The sequence below is a fragment of the Mobula hypostoma genome, chromosome 18 (assembly GCF_963921235.1).
Source record: "Mobula hypostoma chromosome 18, sMobHyp1.1, whole genome shotgun sequence".
NCBI classification, from domain to species: Eukaryota; Metazoa; Chordata; class Chondrichthyes; order Myliobatiformes; family Myliobatidae; genus Mobula; species Mobula hypostoma.
The window spans coordinates 41,332,730-41,348,876 of NC_086114.1; the positions used below are offsets into that span (position 1 = coordinate 41,332,730).

The 16,147-nt window shown below is 47.1% G+C and overlaps 1 protein-coding gene across 1 annotated transcript in view; it reads left to right on the forward strand.

The window, feature by feature from the left end:
• Positions 1-10,989: 10,989 nt before the first annotated feature.
• Positions 10,990-16,147, forward strand: part of LOC134358205 (fatty acid-binding protein, intestinal-like) — a 40,138-nt gene continuing 34,980 nt past the window's right edge. The window contains exon 1 of the mRNA XM_063070203.1: positions 10,990-11,087. The gene's annotated coding sequence lies outside the window, so the exon portion shown is untranslated. The remainder of the gene's footprint in view (positions 11,088-16,147) is intronic.

Genomic DNA, 16,147 nt, shown 5'->3' on the forward strand with positions numbered 1-16,147 from the left:
AGGGCCTGCTTGTCACTGATCTTGTGGTGGGGGGAACAAGCTGTGAGGGATACCTGCATCAGGTCAATTCTCATCAAAGTTGCTGGTGAACACAGCAGGCCAAGCAGCATCTATAGGAAGAGGTGCAGTCGACGCACCAGCAACTTTGATGTACGTTGCTTGAATTTCCAGCATCTGCAGAATTCCTGTTGTTTTTGTTCAGGTCAATTCTCTCTTTGTTGTGGTGGGTACATCGGAGTTAGTCATTTGGTGGCCCCGGGGATTGTTTATATGATCAGGGGGTGAACAATAGTTATGCATCCCGTCTGGGGATTCTGCTCTTGCTGAGCGAGAAGCTGGCTGTATTCCAGCACCTCTCACCACCGCTGGTGACATCCCTACCAGTGCTGACAGGACACTGGACAGCAGCTCCACACTCCTGATAGAAGCGGTCAGAGATGCAAAGGTGTGTGACATCTTCAGCACCCCTGCAGGTGTCGCACAGCCATACACAACTGGTCTGGAATGGATAGTTCATTATGGTCCCAGATAGACTTCCTCTTCATACCGAAGGCAGTCATGGTCAGACCCATCAACGTCATGCCAGTCTTCTTCCATGACCTCCTTCAAGCTTCATGTCGCCTACTGTAGACCAAAAGGCAGGCAGGGGGATATGGAAGTTGAATGTCAAGTTACTGACTCCAGAGAACATCAAGGAACTAAAGAGAGATTGCATAGGTATGTTGACCATCAAGTCCCCCTTTTGATTCTCTGACTAACTGATGGGAAGCAACCAAAGAGTATCAAGAGATTCTTCATCCTCAAAGGTGTTCAGAAAGCAGGATGGGGTCAGAGGGAATTGTGCCAACTCCAGACAGACTTGCAACAACTTCTCCTCCTGCAGTCAAGGGTGGATGGGTGGGAATGAGGGAGGAAGTCGAGAGGTGACGAGCCAGCAAACTGCACTCTTTGCCTCGGCATCTTCCAAGATCAGCTTCTGATCCAGGGTCCACTCTGAAGAGCAGGATTAGTCATCTGCTCTTGTTTCTGCTACCAAAAGGATCACTGGGGAATCTCCGTAATCCACAGTCTTAAGAAAGACAACAGCTCCATAACATCACACATCAAAGTTGCTGGTGAACGCAGCAGGCCAGGCAGCATCTCCAGGAAGAGGTACAGTCGACGTTTCGGGCCAAGATCCTTCGTCAGGACTAACTGAAGGAAGAGCTAGTAAGAGATTTGAAAATGGGAGGGGGAGGGGGAGATCCAAAATGATAGGAGAAGACAGGAGGGGGAGGGATGGAGCCAAGAGCTGGACAGTTGATTGGCAAAAGGGATATGAGGGGATCATGGGACAGGAGGCCCAGGGAGAAGGAAAAGTGGGAGGGGGGGAAAAACCCCAAAGGATGGGCAAGAGGTATAGTGAGAGGGACAGAGGGATAAAAAGGAGAGAGAGAGAAAGAATGTGTGTATATAAATAAATAATGGATGGGGTACGAGGGGGAGGTGGGGCATTAGCGGAAGTTAGAGAAGTCAATGTTCATGCCATCAGGTTGGAGGCTACCCAGACAGAATATAAGGTGTTATTCCTCCAACCTGAGTGTGGCTTCATCTTGACAGTAGAGGAGGCCGTGGATAGACATATCAGAATGGGAATGGGACGTGGAATTAAAATGTGTGGCCACTGGGAGATCCTGATTTCTCCCCCTCCCCCTCCCACTTTCAAATCTCTTACTAGCTCTTCTTTCAGTTAGTCCTGACGAAGGGTCTCGGCCCGAAACATCGACTGTATCTCTTCCTAGAGATGCTGCCTGGCCTGCTGCGTTCACCAGCAACTTTGATGTGTGTTGCTTGAATTTCCAGCATCTGCAGAATTCCTCATGTTTGAGCTCCATAACATCCTCACAGGCAGACAGAGTTAAAAATACACGTGGACTAAGATGTTAACTGTCCTGTGCTATCACCAGTGGGATCATCAGTTGATCTGCCACCTGTCTTCAGGAGTTTCGGCCCGCTTATGATCAAGACTCCCTCGAGGTGGTGGGCCAGCAGTGCTAAAGCACCACCTCCCACTGGTCAGCTTAAAAACTTGGCATCTGCCTCTATCAGAGTTGTTGGTCACTTCCATCCAACAGATAGTCTGCTCTTCAGGTGTCTATGCAACTACTGAAGGGTTTGCAAGATATGTATACACTGTCTGACTATCTGCCCCTCTGAGCATACTTGGTCCACACCCATGCTGATCCTTTCTCTGCTGCCTCAGCTACAGCCCTGCTGGTTGACTTGATCTCTCTTCTAGTGAAGTCAAGGTCATGCAGCCACTTCTAGAAAGTGAACGCAATAAACCCACGGCAGCCTACTTCGAATGGATAGCATGAGACCTTCCACCCTCTGTCTCTGCACTCTGATCTTAATTCCGCATACTTGGTTAACTTGCGCTCATCGGCTTCACCGATGTTGTCTTATTGAGGATCAGTAGATCAGTGCCACTTTGCATGACATAAAGGCTAACAAAGCACAGTCTCCCCGAACTTCCTATCCACAATCACAGAGACGTTAGATGGTAGCAAGTGGGAGAGTTGACAGTCTCTATCTATTCCCTTGTGTGTGTTCTGAATGGGATTGACATCCCCCAGCCTTTTGTGAACTTGGAAACCAAATCATCGTGAGTCAGGCATCTAAGCCAGTGCTTGCTCAGGATGTTGCTGCCTGGACTCACAATTTCTACAGTGACGAGATGACTCAGGATCTCAGCAGCTGGGAGGCCATGACACAGTGAAAAGGACTGTACAGAAAGGGCCCCCCCCCACCACCTTGCCCACAAGTAATAATAAGGCAGTGATCTGAGAGCCAGGAAGTAGGACTGAACCAATCCCTGGGGCATTGCAGGCAGTCTGTAATCCTGCCCAGACTTCTCTCCTGGAAAAACAGACAGTCAGCCCAAGCCTACTGCATGCCTCAGCCACCCAGCTAATCAACTTAGAAATAGGAAGAACCTTATTCTTGAGTCCATCAGAGAGATAACAACTTATTCTAATAGTTTTTTTTATTTTGTTCAAAACATTCCCATCATCTGTGTGGGATCTTCCTGAATTAGGCCATTCAGCCCATCGAGTCTGCTCCGCTATTCTATCATGGCTGATTTATTATCCTTCTCAATTCCACTCTCTTACCTTCTCACCGTAACCTTTGATACTCTGAACAATCAAGAACCTATCAATCTCCACTTTAAATATATCTAAAGACTTGGCCTCCACAGACTTTTGTGGCAATGAATTCCACAGATTCACCACCCTCTGGCTAAAGAAATTCCTCCTCATCTCTGTTCTGAATGGAGAAGATGGTGACGCGACGCAGCGCGCGCAGCCTCTCCGGTGATGAATATCTGTAATCTGTCAAGTAGGAGGCTGTGCACAATTCTGATTTGATGGAGACGGACGTGAGAGCACGAAGGAACATCTGGTGAAACTTCTGAAATACCTGCTTCGCTGCTGCTGCTACTGTGTGAGCCAAAATCTCCGGAGGGGAAGGCCCCGAATCCTTGGCTTTGCCTATTACTTGGTGGCCGGGGCTGGGGTCAAAGCGCTCAGCAGAGATGCTGCTCGGTGCTCGGTGCTCGGTGTCGGAGGGCTGGTCAGAGGCTCGAAGTTTTCAGACGGACTCAGAGTCGGACTGTGGTCAGGTGCTTCCAGTACTGCACTCATTCAAATATAATGCCTTCGGCCTTGTGTTCACCCTTTTTGATTTTTGTCCACCTTTTATATTTCAACTGTTTCTGTTGACTGCAGTTTTGCCCGATCAACAGCCTCTCCTTGCTAGTAGATTCACAATACACTGCCTCTGTAAACCTCATCCTCAGCACTATCATACCAGTTCCCATCCCCCCGACAAGTTAGCAGCCTCTAGCAAACCTGTCCACAAGGATATTGGTCCCCCTCAGGTTCAGGTGCAGCCTATCACTCTTGTACAGGTCGTACCTTCCCCAGAAGAGATCCCAATGATCTGTAAATCTGAACCTCTGCTCTCTGAACCAGTCCCTCAGCCACATATTTATCTGCCAAATCATCCTATTCCTACCCTCTCTGGCACCGTTATCAGGGTGGTCCAAGGCACAGCTGTTGTCCAGGTGGTCCTGTGTGCTGGGATTGCATTAGAGATTCCGGTCTTTGCTCTGTTTTTGCTAAACTGCAACATGAATTGAACACTTCTGGGTGTCATGCTTCCCACTTCAAGTTCAAGTTTATTGTCACAGTCGTACACACACAGGGTAAATGCCATGAAAATTAGCCTTTTTGCAGCGGCAGCAGCAGAGGATGTTACAAGCAGAGAACAAATATAAAGTTAACTTTGATTTAAGGTAACATAAATAAGATACGTATAACCTATACATATGCAAAATAAACATTATTGCAAGATTTGGACGGAGCGCTGAGTGCTGGGAAGCAGCTGAGGAGCTGAGGTGAGTGTGCTTTAAAAGGGGCGTGGAGGGCAACTGAAGGGTTAAACAAAGTGTCGATTACTTGATTAGAGGGAGTGAGTACTTGAGATAATTGGCAGGGACAAATAAAAGGAGGGGTAACTGAAGAGGAGCGGCCAGTGTGTGCGTGGCTCAGGGTAGGAGTGGAGCTTTGAGGCTTTGGCTCGAGAGGCTTCGGCAAGCTGAGGCTGAGGACGAGCCTGCTCCCAGTGAAGTAAGGCTGGGTAAGTTCCTTTAATTAATTTAATTAACTTAGGAGTAGGAAATAGAGGCAGCAGTTAGGGCAGTCGAGTGCTCTGTTTGCAGTATGCTGCAAGTCAGGGACAGCACAATCGTCCCTGATGACTACACCTGTGAAAGGTGCATCCAGCTGCAGCTCCTGACAAACCGAGTCAGGGAACTGGAACTGGAGCTGGATGAACTTCGGATCATTCGTGAGGCAGAGGCAGAAATAGAGAGGAGTTACAGGGAGATAGTCACCCCTAAAAGTCAGGAGACAGGTAACTGGGTGACTGTCAGGAGAGGGAAGGGGAATAGACAGAATGAGCAGAGCACCCCTGCGGCCGTTCCCATCAACAATAAGTATACCATTTTGGATACTGTTGGTGGGGACGACCTACCAGGGACAAGTTGCAGTGGTTGCATCTCTGGCACCGAGACTGGACCCTCAGCTCGGAAGGGAAGGAGGGGAAGGAGGGAAAGGAGGAGAGCAGTAGTAATAGGGGATTCGATAATTAGGGGGACAGATAAGAGGTTCTGTGGGAGAGATCAAGAATCCCGGATGGTCTGTTGCCTCCCTGGTTCCAGGGTCCATGATATCTCGGATCGAGTTCTTGGTATTCTAAGGAGGGAGGGTGAGCAGCCAGATGTCGTGGTCCATGTAGGGACCAATGATGTGGATAGGAAGGAGGAGGAGGAGGTCTTGCAAAGAGAGTTTAGGGAGTTAGGTGCAAAGTTGAAGAACAGGACCTTCAGGGTTGCAGTCTCAGGATTGCTACCCGTGCCACGTGCTAGTGAGGCTGGAAATAGGAAGATAATGCAGCTAAATACGTGGCTAAGGAGATGGTGCAGGAGGGAGGGCTTCATGTTTCTGGACAATTGGGCCTTGTTCCAGGGAAGGTGGGACCTGTTCGGATGGGATGGTTTGCACCTGAACTGGAGGGGAACTAACATCCTTGCGGGTAGATTTGCTAGTGCTGCTCCGGGGGGTTTAAACTAGATTTGCAGGGGGAGGGGAACCAGAGTGTTAGAACAGATAGTGAGGTGGAGGAGGATAAAGGTCATGCGAGGACTGCATGTATAGACAGAAATCAAAGGTTTGTACATGATAGAAATGTTCTCAGGTGCATCTATTTCAATGCAAGGAGTATTGTAGGTAAGGCAGATGAGTTTAGGGCGTGGATTGGATGTGGGATTACGACATTGCTATTAGTGAGACTTGGTTGCAGGAGGGGCAGGACTGGCAGCTTAATGTTCTGGGGTTCCGTTGTTTCAGACATGATAGAGGGGGAGGGATGAAAGGGGGAGGAATGGCATTACTAGTCAGGGAGAATATCACAGCTGTGCATTGACAGGACAGCCCGGAGGGCTCGTCTACAGAGGCCATGTGGGCCGAGCTGAGGAACGGGAAAGTTGTGATCACATTAATAGGGTTTTATTATAGACAGCCCAATAGTCAGAGAGAATTGGAGGAGCAGATCTGTAGAGAGGTAGCAGACCGATGTAAGAAACAGAAAGTTGTAATAGTAGGGGATTTTAACTTCCCACATATTGACTGGGACTCCCACACTGTGAAAGGGCTAGGTGGCTTGGATTTATCAAATGTGTTCAGGAAAGTTTTCTAAATCAATATATAGAGGTACCTATGAGAGAGGATGCAATACTTGACCTCCTATTAGGGAATCAGACAGGTCAGGTGACAGAAGTATGTGTAGGTGAACATTTTGGGTCCAGTGACCATAATTTCATTAGTTTCAAGTTAATTATGGATAAGGATAGGTCTAGCCTTCGAGTTGAGGTTCTAAATTGGAGAATGGCCAATTTTATGGAAACGAGAAAGGACCTAGGAAGAGTGGATTGGGATAAGTTGTTTTCTGGCAAGGATGTGTTCAGTAAGTGGAAGGCCTTCAAAGGTGAAATTTTGAGAGTGCAGAGTCTGCATGTTCCTGCCAGGATTAAAGGCAAAGTTAACAGGCAAACCAAGGTTTTCAAGGGAGATTAGCGATCTGGTTAAGAAGAGAGAGGTGTATAGCAGGTATAGGCAACAAAGAAAAAAGGAGGTACTTGAAGAGTATAGAAAATGTAAGAAAATACTAAAGAAGGAAATCAGGAAGGCAAATACAAGACATGAGGTTGCTATGACAGATAATGTGAAGGTAAACCCGAAGGGTTTCTACAAGTATGTTAAGAGCAAAAGGATAATAAGGGACAAAATTGGTCCCCTAGAAGATCAGAGTGGCCGTCCATGTGTGGAGCCTCACGAGATGGGGGAGATCTTAAACAGTTTTTTTGCACCAGTATTTACTCAGGAAATTGGCATAGCATATATTGAAGGAAGGGAAACAAGTAGCAGTGTCATGGAACATATAGAGATTCAAGAGGAGGAAGTGCTTGCTGCTGTGAAAAAAGGCAGATAAATCCCCTGGGCCTGATATGATATTTCCTCAGATCTTGAGAGAGACTAGTGTAGAAATTGCAGGTGCCCTGGCAGAAATATTTAAAATGTCCTTAGCCACGGGTGCGGTGCCGGAGGATTGGAGGGTAGCTCATGTTGTTCTGTTGTTTAAAAAAGGTTCCAAAAGTAAACCAGCTAATTACAGGCTGGTGAGCCTGACATCAGAAGTAGGTAAATTATTGGAAGGTGTTCTGAGAGAGCAGATATACAAGTATATGGACAGCCAAGGGCTGATTAAGGATAGCCAGCGTGGCTTTGTGCATGGTAGATCGTGTTTAACGAATCTTGTAGGATTTTTCAAGGAGGTTACCAAGAAAGTAGATGAAGGAGGCTGTGGATGTTGTCTACATGGACTTTAGTAAGGTCTTTGACAAGGTCCCACATGGGAGGTTAGTTCAGAAGGTTCAGACACTAGGTATCCATGGAGAGGTTGTAAACTGGATTCGAATTTGGCTGTATGGGAGAAGACAGAGAGTGGTAGTGGATGACTGCTTCTCAGAGTGGAGGCCTGTGACTGGTGGTGTGCTTCAGGGATCTGTGCTGGGACCATTGTTGTTTGTTGTCTATATCAATGATCTGGGTGATAATGTGGTAAATTAGATCAGCAAGTTTGCTGATGACACTAAAATTGGAGGCATTGTGGACAGCGAGGAAGGCTTTCAAAGCTTGCAATGGGAGCTGGACCAACTGGAAAAATGAGCCAGAAAATGGCAGATGGAATTTAATGCAGAAAAGTGTGAGGTGCTGCATTTTGGAAGGACAAATTAAGGCAGGACATACACAGTAAATGGTAGGGCACTGAGGAGTGCGGAGGAACAAAGGGATCTGGGAGTTCAGACGTGTAATTCCCTGAAAGTGGTGTCACAGGTAGACAGGGTTGTAAAGAAGGCTTTTGGCATCCTGGCATTCATGAATCAAAGTATTGAGTATAGGAGCTGGGATGTTATGGTGAGGTTGTATAGGACATTGGTGAGGCCAAATTTGGAGTATTGTGTGCAGTTCTGGTCACCTAACTATAGGAAGGATATCAGTAAGATTGAAAGAGTGCAGAGAAGGTTTACTAGGATGTTGTCGGGTCTTCAGGAGTTGAGTTACAGGGAAAGATTGAACAGGTTAGGACTTTATCCCTTGGAGCGTGGAAGAATGAGGGGGGATTTGTTAGAGGTTTACAAAATTATGAGGGGTGTAGACAGAGTAAATGCGAGTAAGCTCTTTCCACTTAGATTAGGAGAGATAAATACAAGAGGGCGTGGCTTTAGGGTGAAAGTGGAAAGGTTTAGGGGGAACTTCTTCACTCAGAGAGTGGTGGGAGTGTGGAACGAGCTGCCATCTGACATGGTAAATGCAGGCTCACTCTTAAGTTTTAAGAATAAATTGGATAGATACATGGATGGGAGAGGTCTGGAGGGTTATGGACTGGGAGCAGGTCAATGGGACTTGCGGAATAAAGTTTCGGCACGGACTAGAAGAGCCGAATGGCCTGTTTTCTGTGCTGTAGTTTTCTGTGGTTCTATGGAAATATATACAATAGTCCAAGTTACTGGGTTTTTCAGATCAGTTCAAGAACCTGATGGCAATGGGGAATAACTGTCGTTCAACTTTAAGGTTGGGTCTTCAGGTTTCTGTGCCTGCTCCCTGATACCAGTATCATGGAGAGGGCATAGCTGGGATGATGGGGACATCCTTAATGATGGATGTCACTTCTTGTAGATGTCTTCAGTGATGGTGACAGTTGTATTTGTGACAGAAGTGGCTGAGTTCACCACTCAGTTCAAAGTTCAAAATAAATTTATTATCAAATAACATATGCTATGTCACCATATGGTACCATATTCATTTTCATTTTCCTGCAGGCATTTGGAGTAGAACAAAGATATGCAAAAGAGCCAATGACTAGCAAATTACTAATTACACACGAAGGCTGGCAAATTACGAATTTCTGAAAGAAAACAAACCATGCAAACAATAAATAAATTTAAAAATAAATTATACTGAGAATATGAGTTGTAGAATCCTTGAAAGCTTGTCCGTAGGTTGTGAAATCAGTCCACTGTTGAGGTTAGTGAAGTTTTCCATGCTGGCTCAGGTGCCTGATGGTTGAAGGGTAATAACAGTTCCTGAAGCTGGTGGTGTGGAACCAAAGGCTCCTGTATCTCCTCCCAATGGAGAGCATGGCCTAGCTGGTGGGGGTCCTTGATGATGGATGCTCCTTTCTTGTGGCAGTGCTCCTTGTAGATATGCTTAATGGTGGGGAGGGCTTTGCCTGTGATGATCTGGGCTAGTACACCATTTTTGTAAGCTTTTCTGTCCTTGAGCAATGGTGTTTCCATACCAAGCCGTGATACAACCACTCAGGATACTCATCACTGTGCATCTATAGAAGTTTTTCAAGGTTTTAGATGACATAACAAAGAACATAGAATAGTACAGCACAGTACAGGCCCTTCAGTCCACAATGTTGTGCCGACCTTCAAACCCTGCCTCCCATATAAGCCACCACCTTAAATTCCTCCATATACCTGTCTAGTAGTCTCTTAAACTTCACTAGTGTATCTGCCTCCACTACTGACCCAGGCAGTGCATTCCACGCATCAACCACTCTCTGAGTAAAAAACCTTCCTCTAATATCCCCCTTGAACTTCCCACCCCTTACGTTAAAGCCGTGTCCTCTTGTATTGAGCAGTGGTGCCCTGGGGAAGAGGCGCTGGCTATCCACTCTATCTATTCCTCTTACAATCTTGTACACCTCTATCATGTCTCCTCTCATACTCCTTCTCTCCAAAGAGTAAAGCCCCAGCTCCCTTAATCTCTGATCATAGTGCAAACTCTCTAAGCATCCTGGTAAATCTCCTCTGCACCCTTTCCAATGCTTCCACATCCTTCCTATAGTGAGGCGACCAGAACTGGACACAGTACTCCAAGTGTGGGCTAACCAGAGTTTTATAGAGCTGCATCATTACATCGCGACTGTTAAACTCTATCTCTCGACTTATGAAAGCTAACACCCCATAAGCTTTCTTAACTACCTTATCCACCTGTGAGGCAACTTTCAGGGATCTGTGGACATGTACCCCCAGATCCCTCTGCTCCTCCACACTACCAAGTATCCTGCCATTTACTTTGTACTCTGCCTTGGAGTTTGTCCTTCCAAAGTGTACCACCTCACACTTCTCCGGGTTGAACTCCATCTGCCACATGCTGAATCTGCGCAGACTTCTAAGAAAGTAGAGGTATTTTTGTGCCTTCTTTGTGATGGCACATGTCCTGGGTCCAGGGCAGATCTCTGATATGATAACGCCAGGGAATTTAAAGTTACTGACCCTCTTCACCTCCAATTCCCTAATGAGAGTTGGCTCATGGACCTCCAGTTTCTTTCTCCTGTAGTCATTAATCAGTTCTTTGGTTTACTGAGAGTGAGAGATTATTGTTGTGGCATCATTCAACCAGGTTTTCAAGCAACCTCCTGTGTCTCGATTCATCTCCACCTTTGATTTGGCTAAGAACAGTGGTGTCATCAGCAAATTTAAATATAGCATTGGAGCTGTACTTAACCACACAGACTATAACCTCTTGCATTCCTGTGCCCTGTCATACTAGAATTCACTTGACTGACAACACTACTAACTGGTTTGGGAACACTCTCCATGCACCGGTACAGTGTGGGTTAATAAAACCTGTTGAGTTCTGCTTTCCATTCCTTTTTTTTTGAGTGTTGAGCAGTTGTTAATGAAATGGCTGATTCATTGGTTGATTCAAGTCCCGACAACACAACCCAACAACTTTGATGTTTCTCCTGTTGCTTCAAGGTCTGGGCAAGCCAGGACTGGCCATTGTGTCTTCAGGCAGCCTGAGAACAAGTGGGGAGATCAAATCAGGAATTGTGACAACACCTCCAGATGTGAAACTCATAAACCTCGCAGTTCCCGTGGCGCTGAAGGGTGAACGACCGCAGCCAAGGTGAGTGCTCCTTTCTACAGTGGTCTTGAGCTGTGGCTGCATAGAACCTGGGAGGAGATGGCAGGGTGGGGAGAATGGGGGAAGGCAGGGTGCAGGTGATTCCAGGAATGAAGAATGGTCAGGCTGACGGAACTGATAAGCCAAGTAGAACACCACAATGCAGCAACAGGCAGGCAGCATTCTCAGAGCCTTTCACTCTTAAGAATAAATGCAAAAAAGTAAGTTCTTTGTTTTAGAATGCTGCTTATTCTGTGCATCGACTATGTTATGGTTCAGTGCACTGGTAGTGAGAGAGCATTCAATGTACAGAGCACTATCATCACTCATGGAGCCTCCTGACCCTGGGTTCAGCAATTCAGCTCCAGTGACAGAGGACCTCAGACTGGGGTCCTTCTTCACTGGCTGCACCAAGCTTCGGTGTGGCAATTAGCCTGGGCTGCTCCTTCATTGACATCTCGTTGTAATGGGACTTCAGCTAGTTCTGCGCCACAATCCCCAGGAGTCAGTGGATTGCATAGAGGGAGAGAGAGTTTAAAAGAAGCAGACGAGGGGAGTCAGCACATTTTGCATGCTCTATTTCCTGAGGAGACATTAGATTATACACAATTAGGCACTTGGCAAAGTCCAATATAAGAAAGTTAGTTTTAAGTTTTAGTTGTGGGTTAGATAAATCGATCGGGACTTTGAGACTTTTTTTTACCGTGCCCATGGTCTGCTCTTTATCAAATTATGGTATTGCTTTGCACTGTTGTATCTATATGTTATAATTATGTGGTTTTGTCAGTTTTAGTCTTGGTTTGTCCTGTTTTTCTTGTGATTTCATACTGGAGGAACATTGTATCATTTCTTAATGCATGCATGCATTTCTAAATGACAATAAACGAGGACTGAGTGTTCTCATAATCTAATCTAATCTAATCCAAAATTGCAGGAGCCCTAGCAGAGATATTTAAACCATCCTTAACCACTGGTGGGGTACTGTAGGATAGGAGGATAGCTAATGTAGTTCTGTTGTTTAAGAAAGGCTATAAGAATAGCCAGGAAATTATCGGCCAGTGAGCATGACATCAGTAGTGGGAAAGTTATTTGAACATATTGTAAGGGACTGGATATGTAAGTATTTGAATAGATAGGAACTGATTAGGGCTAGTTAATGTGGCTTTGTGTGTTTTAAATCAAGTCTAAGCAATCTTAAGAGTTTTTCAAGGAAGTTACCAGGAAAGTTAATGAAGACACGGCACTGGATCTTGTCCACATGGACTTTAGCAAGGCTTTTGACGGGGTTCTGTATGAGAATATGATCAGGAAAGATTGGCGTTCAAGATGAGGTAGTAAGGTGGATTAGACAGTGGTTTCGCAGAAGAAGCCAGAGAGTGGTTGTAGATGATTGCCTCTCTGACTGGAGGCCTATGACTCATGGTGTTTTGGGTATAGATGACAAACAACGACGGTGCTGGGCCTATTGTCGTTTCTCATCTAAATTAATGATCTGAATGACATTGTGGTAAACTGGATCATCAAATTTGTAGATGACACCAAGATTGGGAGTGTAGTGGACAGTGATGAAGACTATCAAAGCTTGCAGTGGGATCTGGACCAGTTGGAAAATGGGCTGAAAAATATCAGATGGAATTCAATGCAGCTAAGTGTCAGGTGTTGCACTTCGGGAGGGCATTGAGGAGTGCAGTGGAATATTTACTCAGGAACAACTGCTGGAGGCTGGCTTGTTCAATGACTGAACAGGGACTGTGGATGAGAGTTGGGTTTAAATAGGCTGCAGGTGATGAGTTGGAAACGAGTGACACATGACTCCTGGGAGTGGAGTCTAGGAGGCACCTGCCTGTGCAGACCTGACGGGAATCCCAATCCCCGACAGCCAGCACTTGATGGCCAAGGAGGATCTGGATGGGTCCCTTGGAACTACTCAATGAGCAACGGAACCAAGATAAAACTGTTCCTCTCCTCTGGGCCGTACCCTTCCCAGTTGACCAGGTACTACACACCGCACCCACAATGATGTGAATCAATCAACTGGTGGACTGTGTATACTGGACCTCCTTCCACCATCCTAGGTTCTGGAGCTGCTGGCTTAAGGCTGATTTATACTTCTGCATCAAATTGACGCCATAGGTACGGTGTAGCCGCGAACCCTACGCAGAGCCTACACAGATCCCTACGCCGTAGCCTGATGCGCACCTCTCCCAAAATGTAACTACGCGTCACGGCAACGCAGACTGCAACAATTGTGATTGGTCCGTTTGGTAGCATCGCATTTCCCCCTACGCTGCAATAGCTTCCCACTGGGTGACTGAAGGGCAGGGAATGAACTCTGGCTGCAATGCTTTCCAGAAAGCTTGACAGACCTCTGAAATTATGGTGGACACATTTCGCTTTTACGAAAAAAGACACTCACTTTAAACTTTACCCCGAGAAAGACTACCATGACTATGAAACCTTGCACGGGCAGGTGTGTGCGCATGCGCGACGCGCCCGAATTGCAGAGCGGCGCAGACACACCAACGCACAAGTATAAATGCTCACAACGCGCGTAGGCCACTTGCGTACGTTATGGCGTCCATTTGACGCAGAAGTATAAATCAGCCTTTCGGAGGGTTGAGTGGTCCACGGGTAACAGGCTTAAGGCAGGACACAAGAAAGTTAGGCATGATCCTGAGTGATGGTGGCAGCTAGAGATACTAAATCACTGGATTGACGTGATGGCTGATCTTGAAGGGACTGATGAAGCGGGACGAGAGCTTGTAGGACTCAGTACACAGGGGCAGATCTTGGATAGACAGTCAGACACGGTCTCTCCTCCCTCTGTCTCTTTCTCTCTCCTCCCTCTCTGTCCCTCTATCTCTCCTCCCTCTTTCTCCCTTTCTCTCTCTCATCTCCATCTCCTCCCTCTCTCTCCCTCCCCCTCCCTCTCTCTTTCTCTCCCCTCCCTCTTTCTCCCTCTCTCCCCCTCCCTCTTTCTCCCTCTCTCCACCTCCCTCTTTCTCCCTCTCTCCCCTCCCTCTTTCTCCCCTCCCTCTCTCTCTTTCTCCCCTCCCTCTCTCTCTTTCTCCCCTCCCTCTCTCTTCCCCTCCTCCTCCCTCTCTCTCCCTCCCCCTTTCTCCATCTCTCCCCTCTCTCTCCCACTCTCTCTCTCCGTCTCTCCCCCTCTCTCCATATCTCTCCCCCTCTCTCCATATCTCCCCCCTTCCTCCCCCTCTCCCCCTCTCAATCATGTTGGAGGATGTTCCTAAGGTTCTGCATTGATGTATTGGACTATGGACTGTTGACTCTTTCAGTTCTATGCTTTTGTATTCTGTGTTTTCACCCATTTTTTCCGTGTTCCGCACTTTTTTTTTGTGAAGGTGAAGTGGGGGGTTTGGAACATCAAGGTGAATGCAAAGGCAAGCGAGGAGTCAGCACCCACTGCCTGCTTTCTGAGTCTCTAATCGGACAGTTCTCTGATACCAGGGCTCTGGTAGTCACTGGTTTGTCGAGCAGCGTTGACTGTGGCTATTGAGACTGATCCTGGAACGGCAGGCTCTGCCACAGTTGCTGCATGTGTAGGGTGTTGTGGAATTGTTGTCCGCTGTCTGCTGGGCTCTCCGTTTAGCTCTCCGCTCCTGAAACTGACTCAGGATCACCCTTTCGCCTCGCTCTGGGTGTTGCTGAAGAGTACCTCGCCGTTTGTTGCGGTCGTCTGCTGTATCGTCCCAGCACTCTGTGCTGATTTTTAAGGCTTTCATGTCATGTTTGCAGAGGTCCTTGAAGCGAAGCTGGGGTCTGCCAGCGTTCCTCTTGCCTGTTGCTAGTTCTCCGCAGAGGATGTCCCTTGGCAGTCTACCATCCCTCATACGACGGACGTGGCCCAGCCAGCGCAGTCTGCATTGTCTTAAAAGCGCGAACATTGTGGGAAGTCCAGTGCGGGACAAAACCTCAGAGTTTGGGACTTTGTGTCTCCAGGTGATGCCGAGGATGCGGCGAAGGCTGCTCAGGTGAAAACTATTGAGTTTCCTCTCCTGCTTGGAGTATATGGTCCAAGTCTCACTACCACACAGGAGGATGCTGATAACGCATGCATTGTACACAGCAGTGTTGGTCTTTGTAGCGAGTTTCGGATTCTCCCAGACCCGTGAGGGGAGTCGAGCAAGGATTGATGTTGCTTCGTCGATACGCCTATTAATTTCAGCACCAAGGGAGAGAGTGTCGCTAATGGTCGACCCCAAGTATGTGAACTTGTGGACCACTTCTAGATTGTAATTGTCGACAGTAATGACTGGTGTCTGCACTACGTTCTGGGCAAGGACATTTGTTTTCTTTAGGCTGATGGTAAGCCCGGCCCTTGTATGCCTTAGAGAAGCGGCTTCTCTAAGGAATTGTAAAGACAAAATAATCTGCAGATGCTGGGGTCAAAGCAACACTCACAACACGCTGGAGGAACTCAGCAGGTCGGGCAGCATCCATGGAAATGATCAGTCAACGTTTCAGGCCGGAACCCTTCGTCAGGACTGTAGAGGGAAAGGGCAGAGGCCCTATAAAGAAGGTAGGGGGAGGGTGGGAAGGAGAAGGCTGGTAGGTTCCAGGTGAAAAACCAGTAAGGGGAAAGATAAAGGGGTGGGGGAGGGGAAAAAGGGAGGGGATAGGCAGGAAAGGTGAAGAAGGAATAGGGGAAAACACAATGGGTAGTAGAAGGAGGCAGAACCATGAGGGAGGTGATAGGCAGCTGGGGGAGAGGGCATTTGCCAGGTGAAAAACCAGTAAGGGGAAAGATCAAGGAATTGGACTGGGCACATTGAAAACAGGGAGTGATGAACTGACATACTGCACATCCATGATCATGGAGGGGCACTAGAATTGATGTTGTAGAGATTCCAGGGTCTGTTGTGTGCCTGGATTAGAATATGAGAACACTCAGTCCTCCTTTATTGTCATTTAGAAATGCATACATGCATTAAGAAATGATACAACGTTTCTACGTAGTGATATCACAGAAAACAAGACAGACCAAAGACTAACACTGATAGAACCACATAATTATAATAGAGAGGGGTGAGGAATGGCCCTAT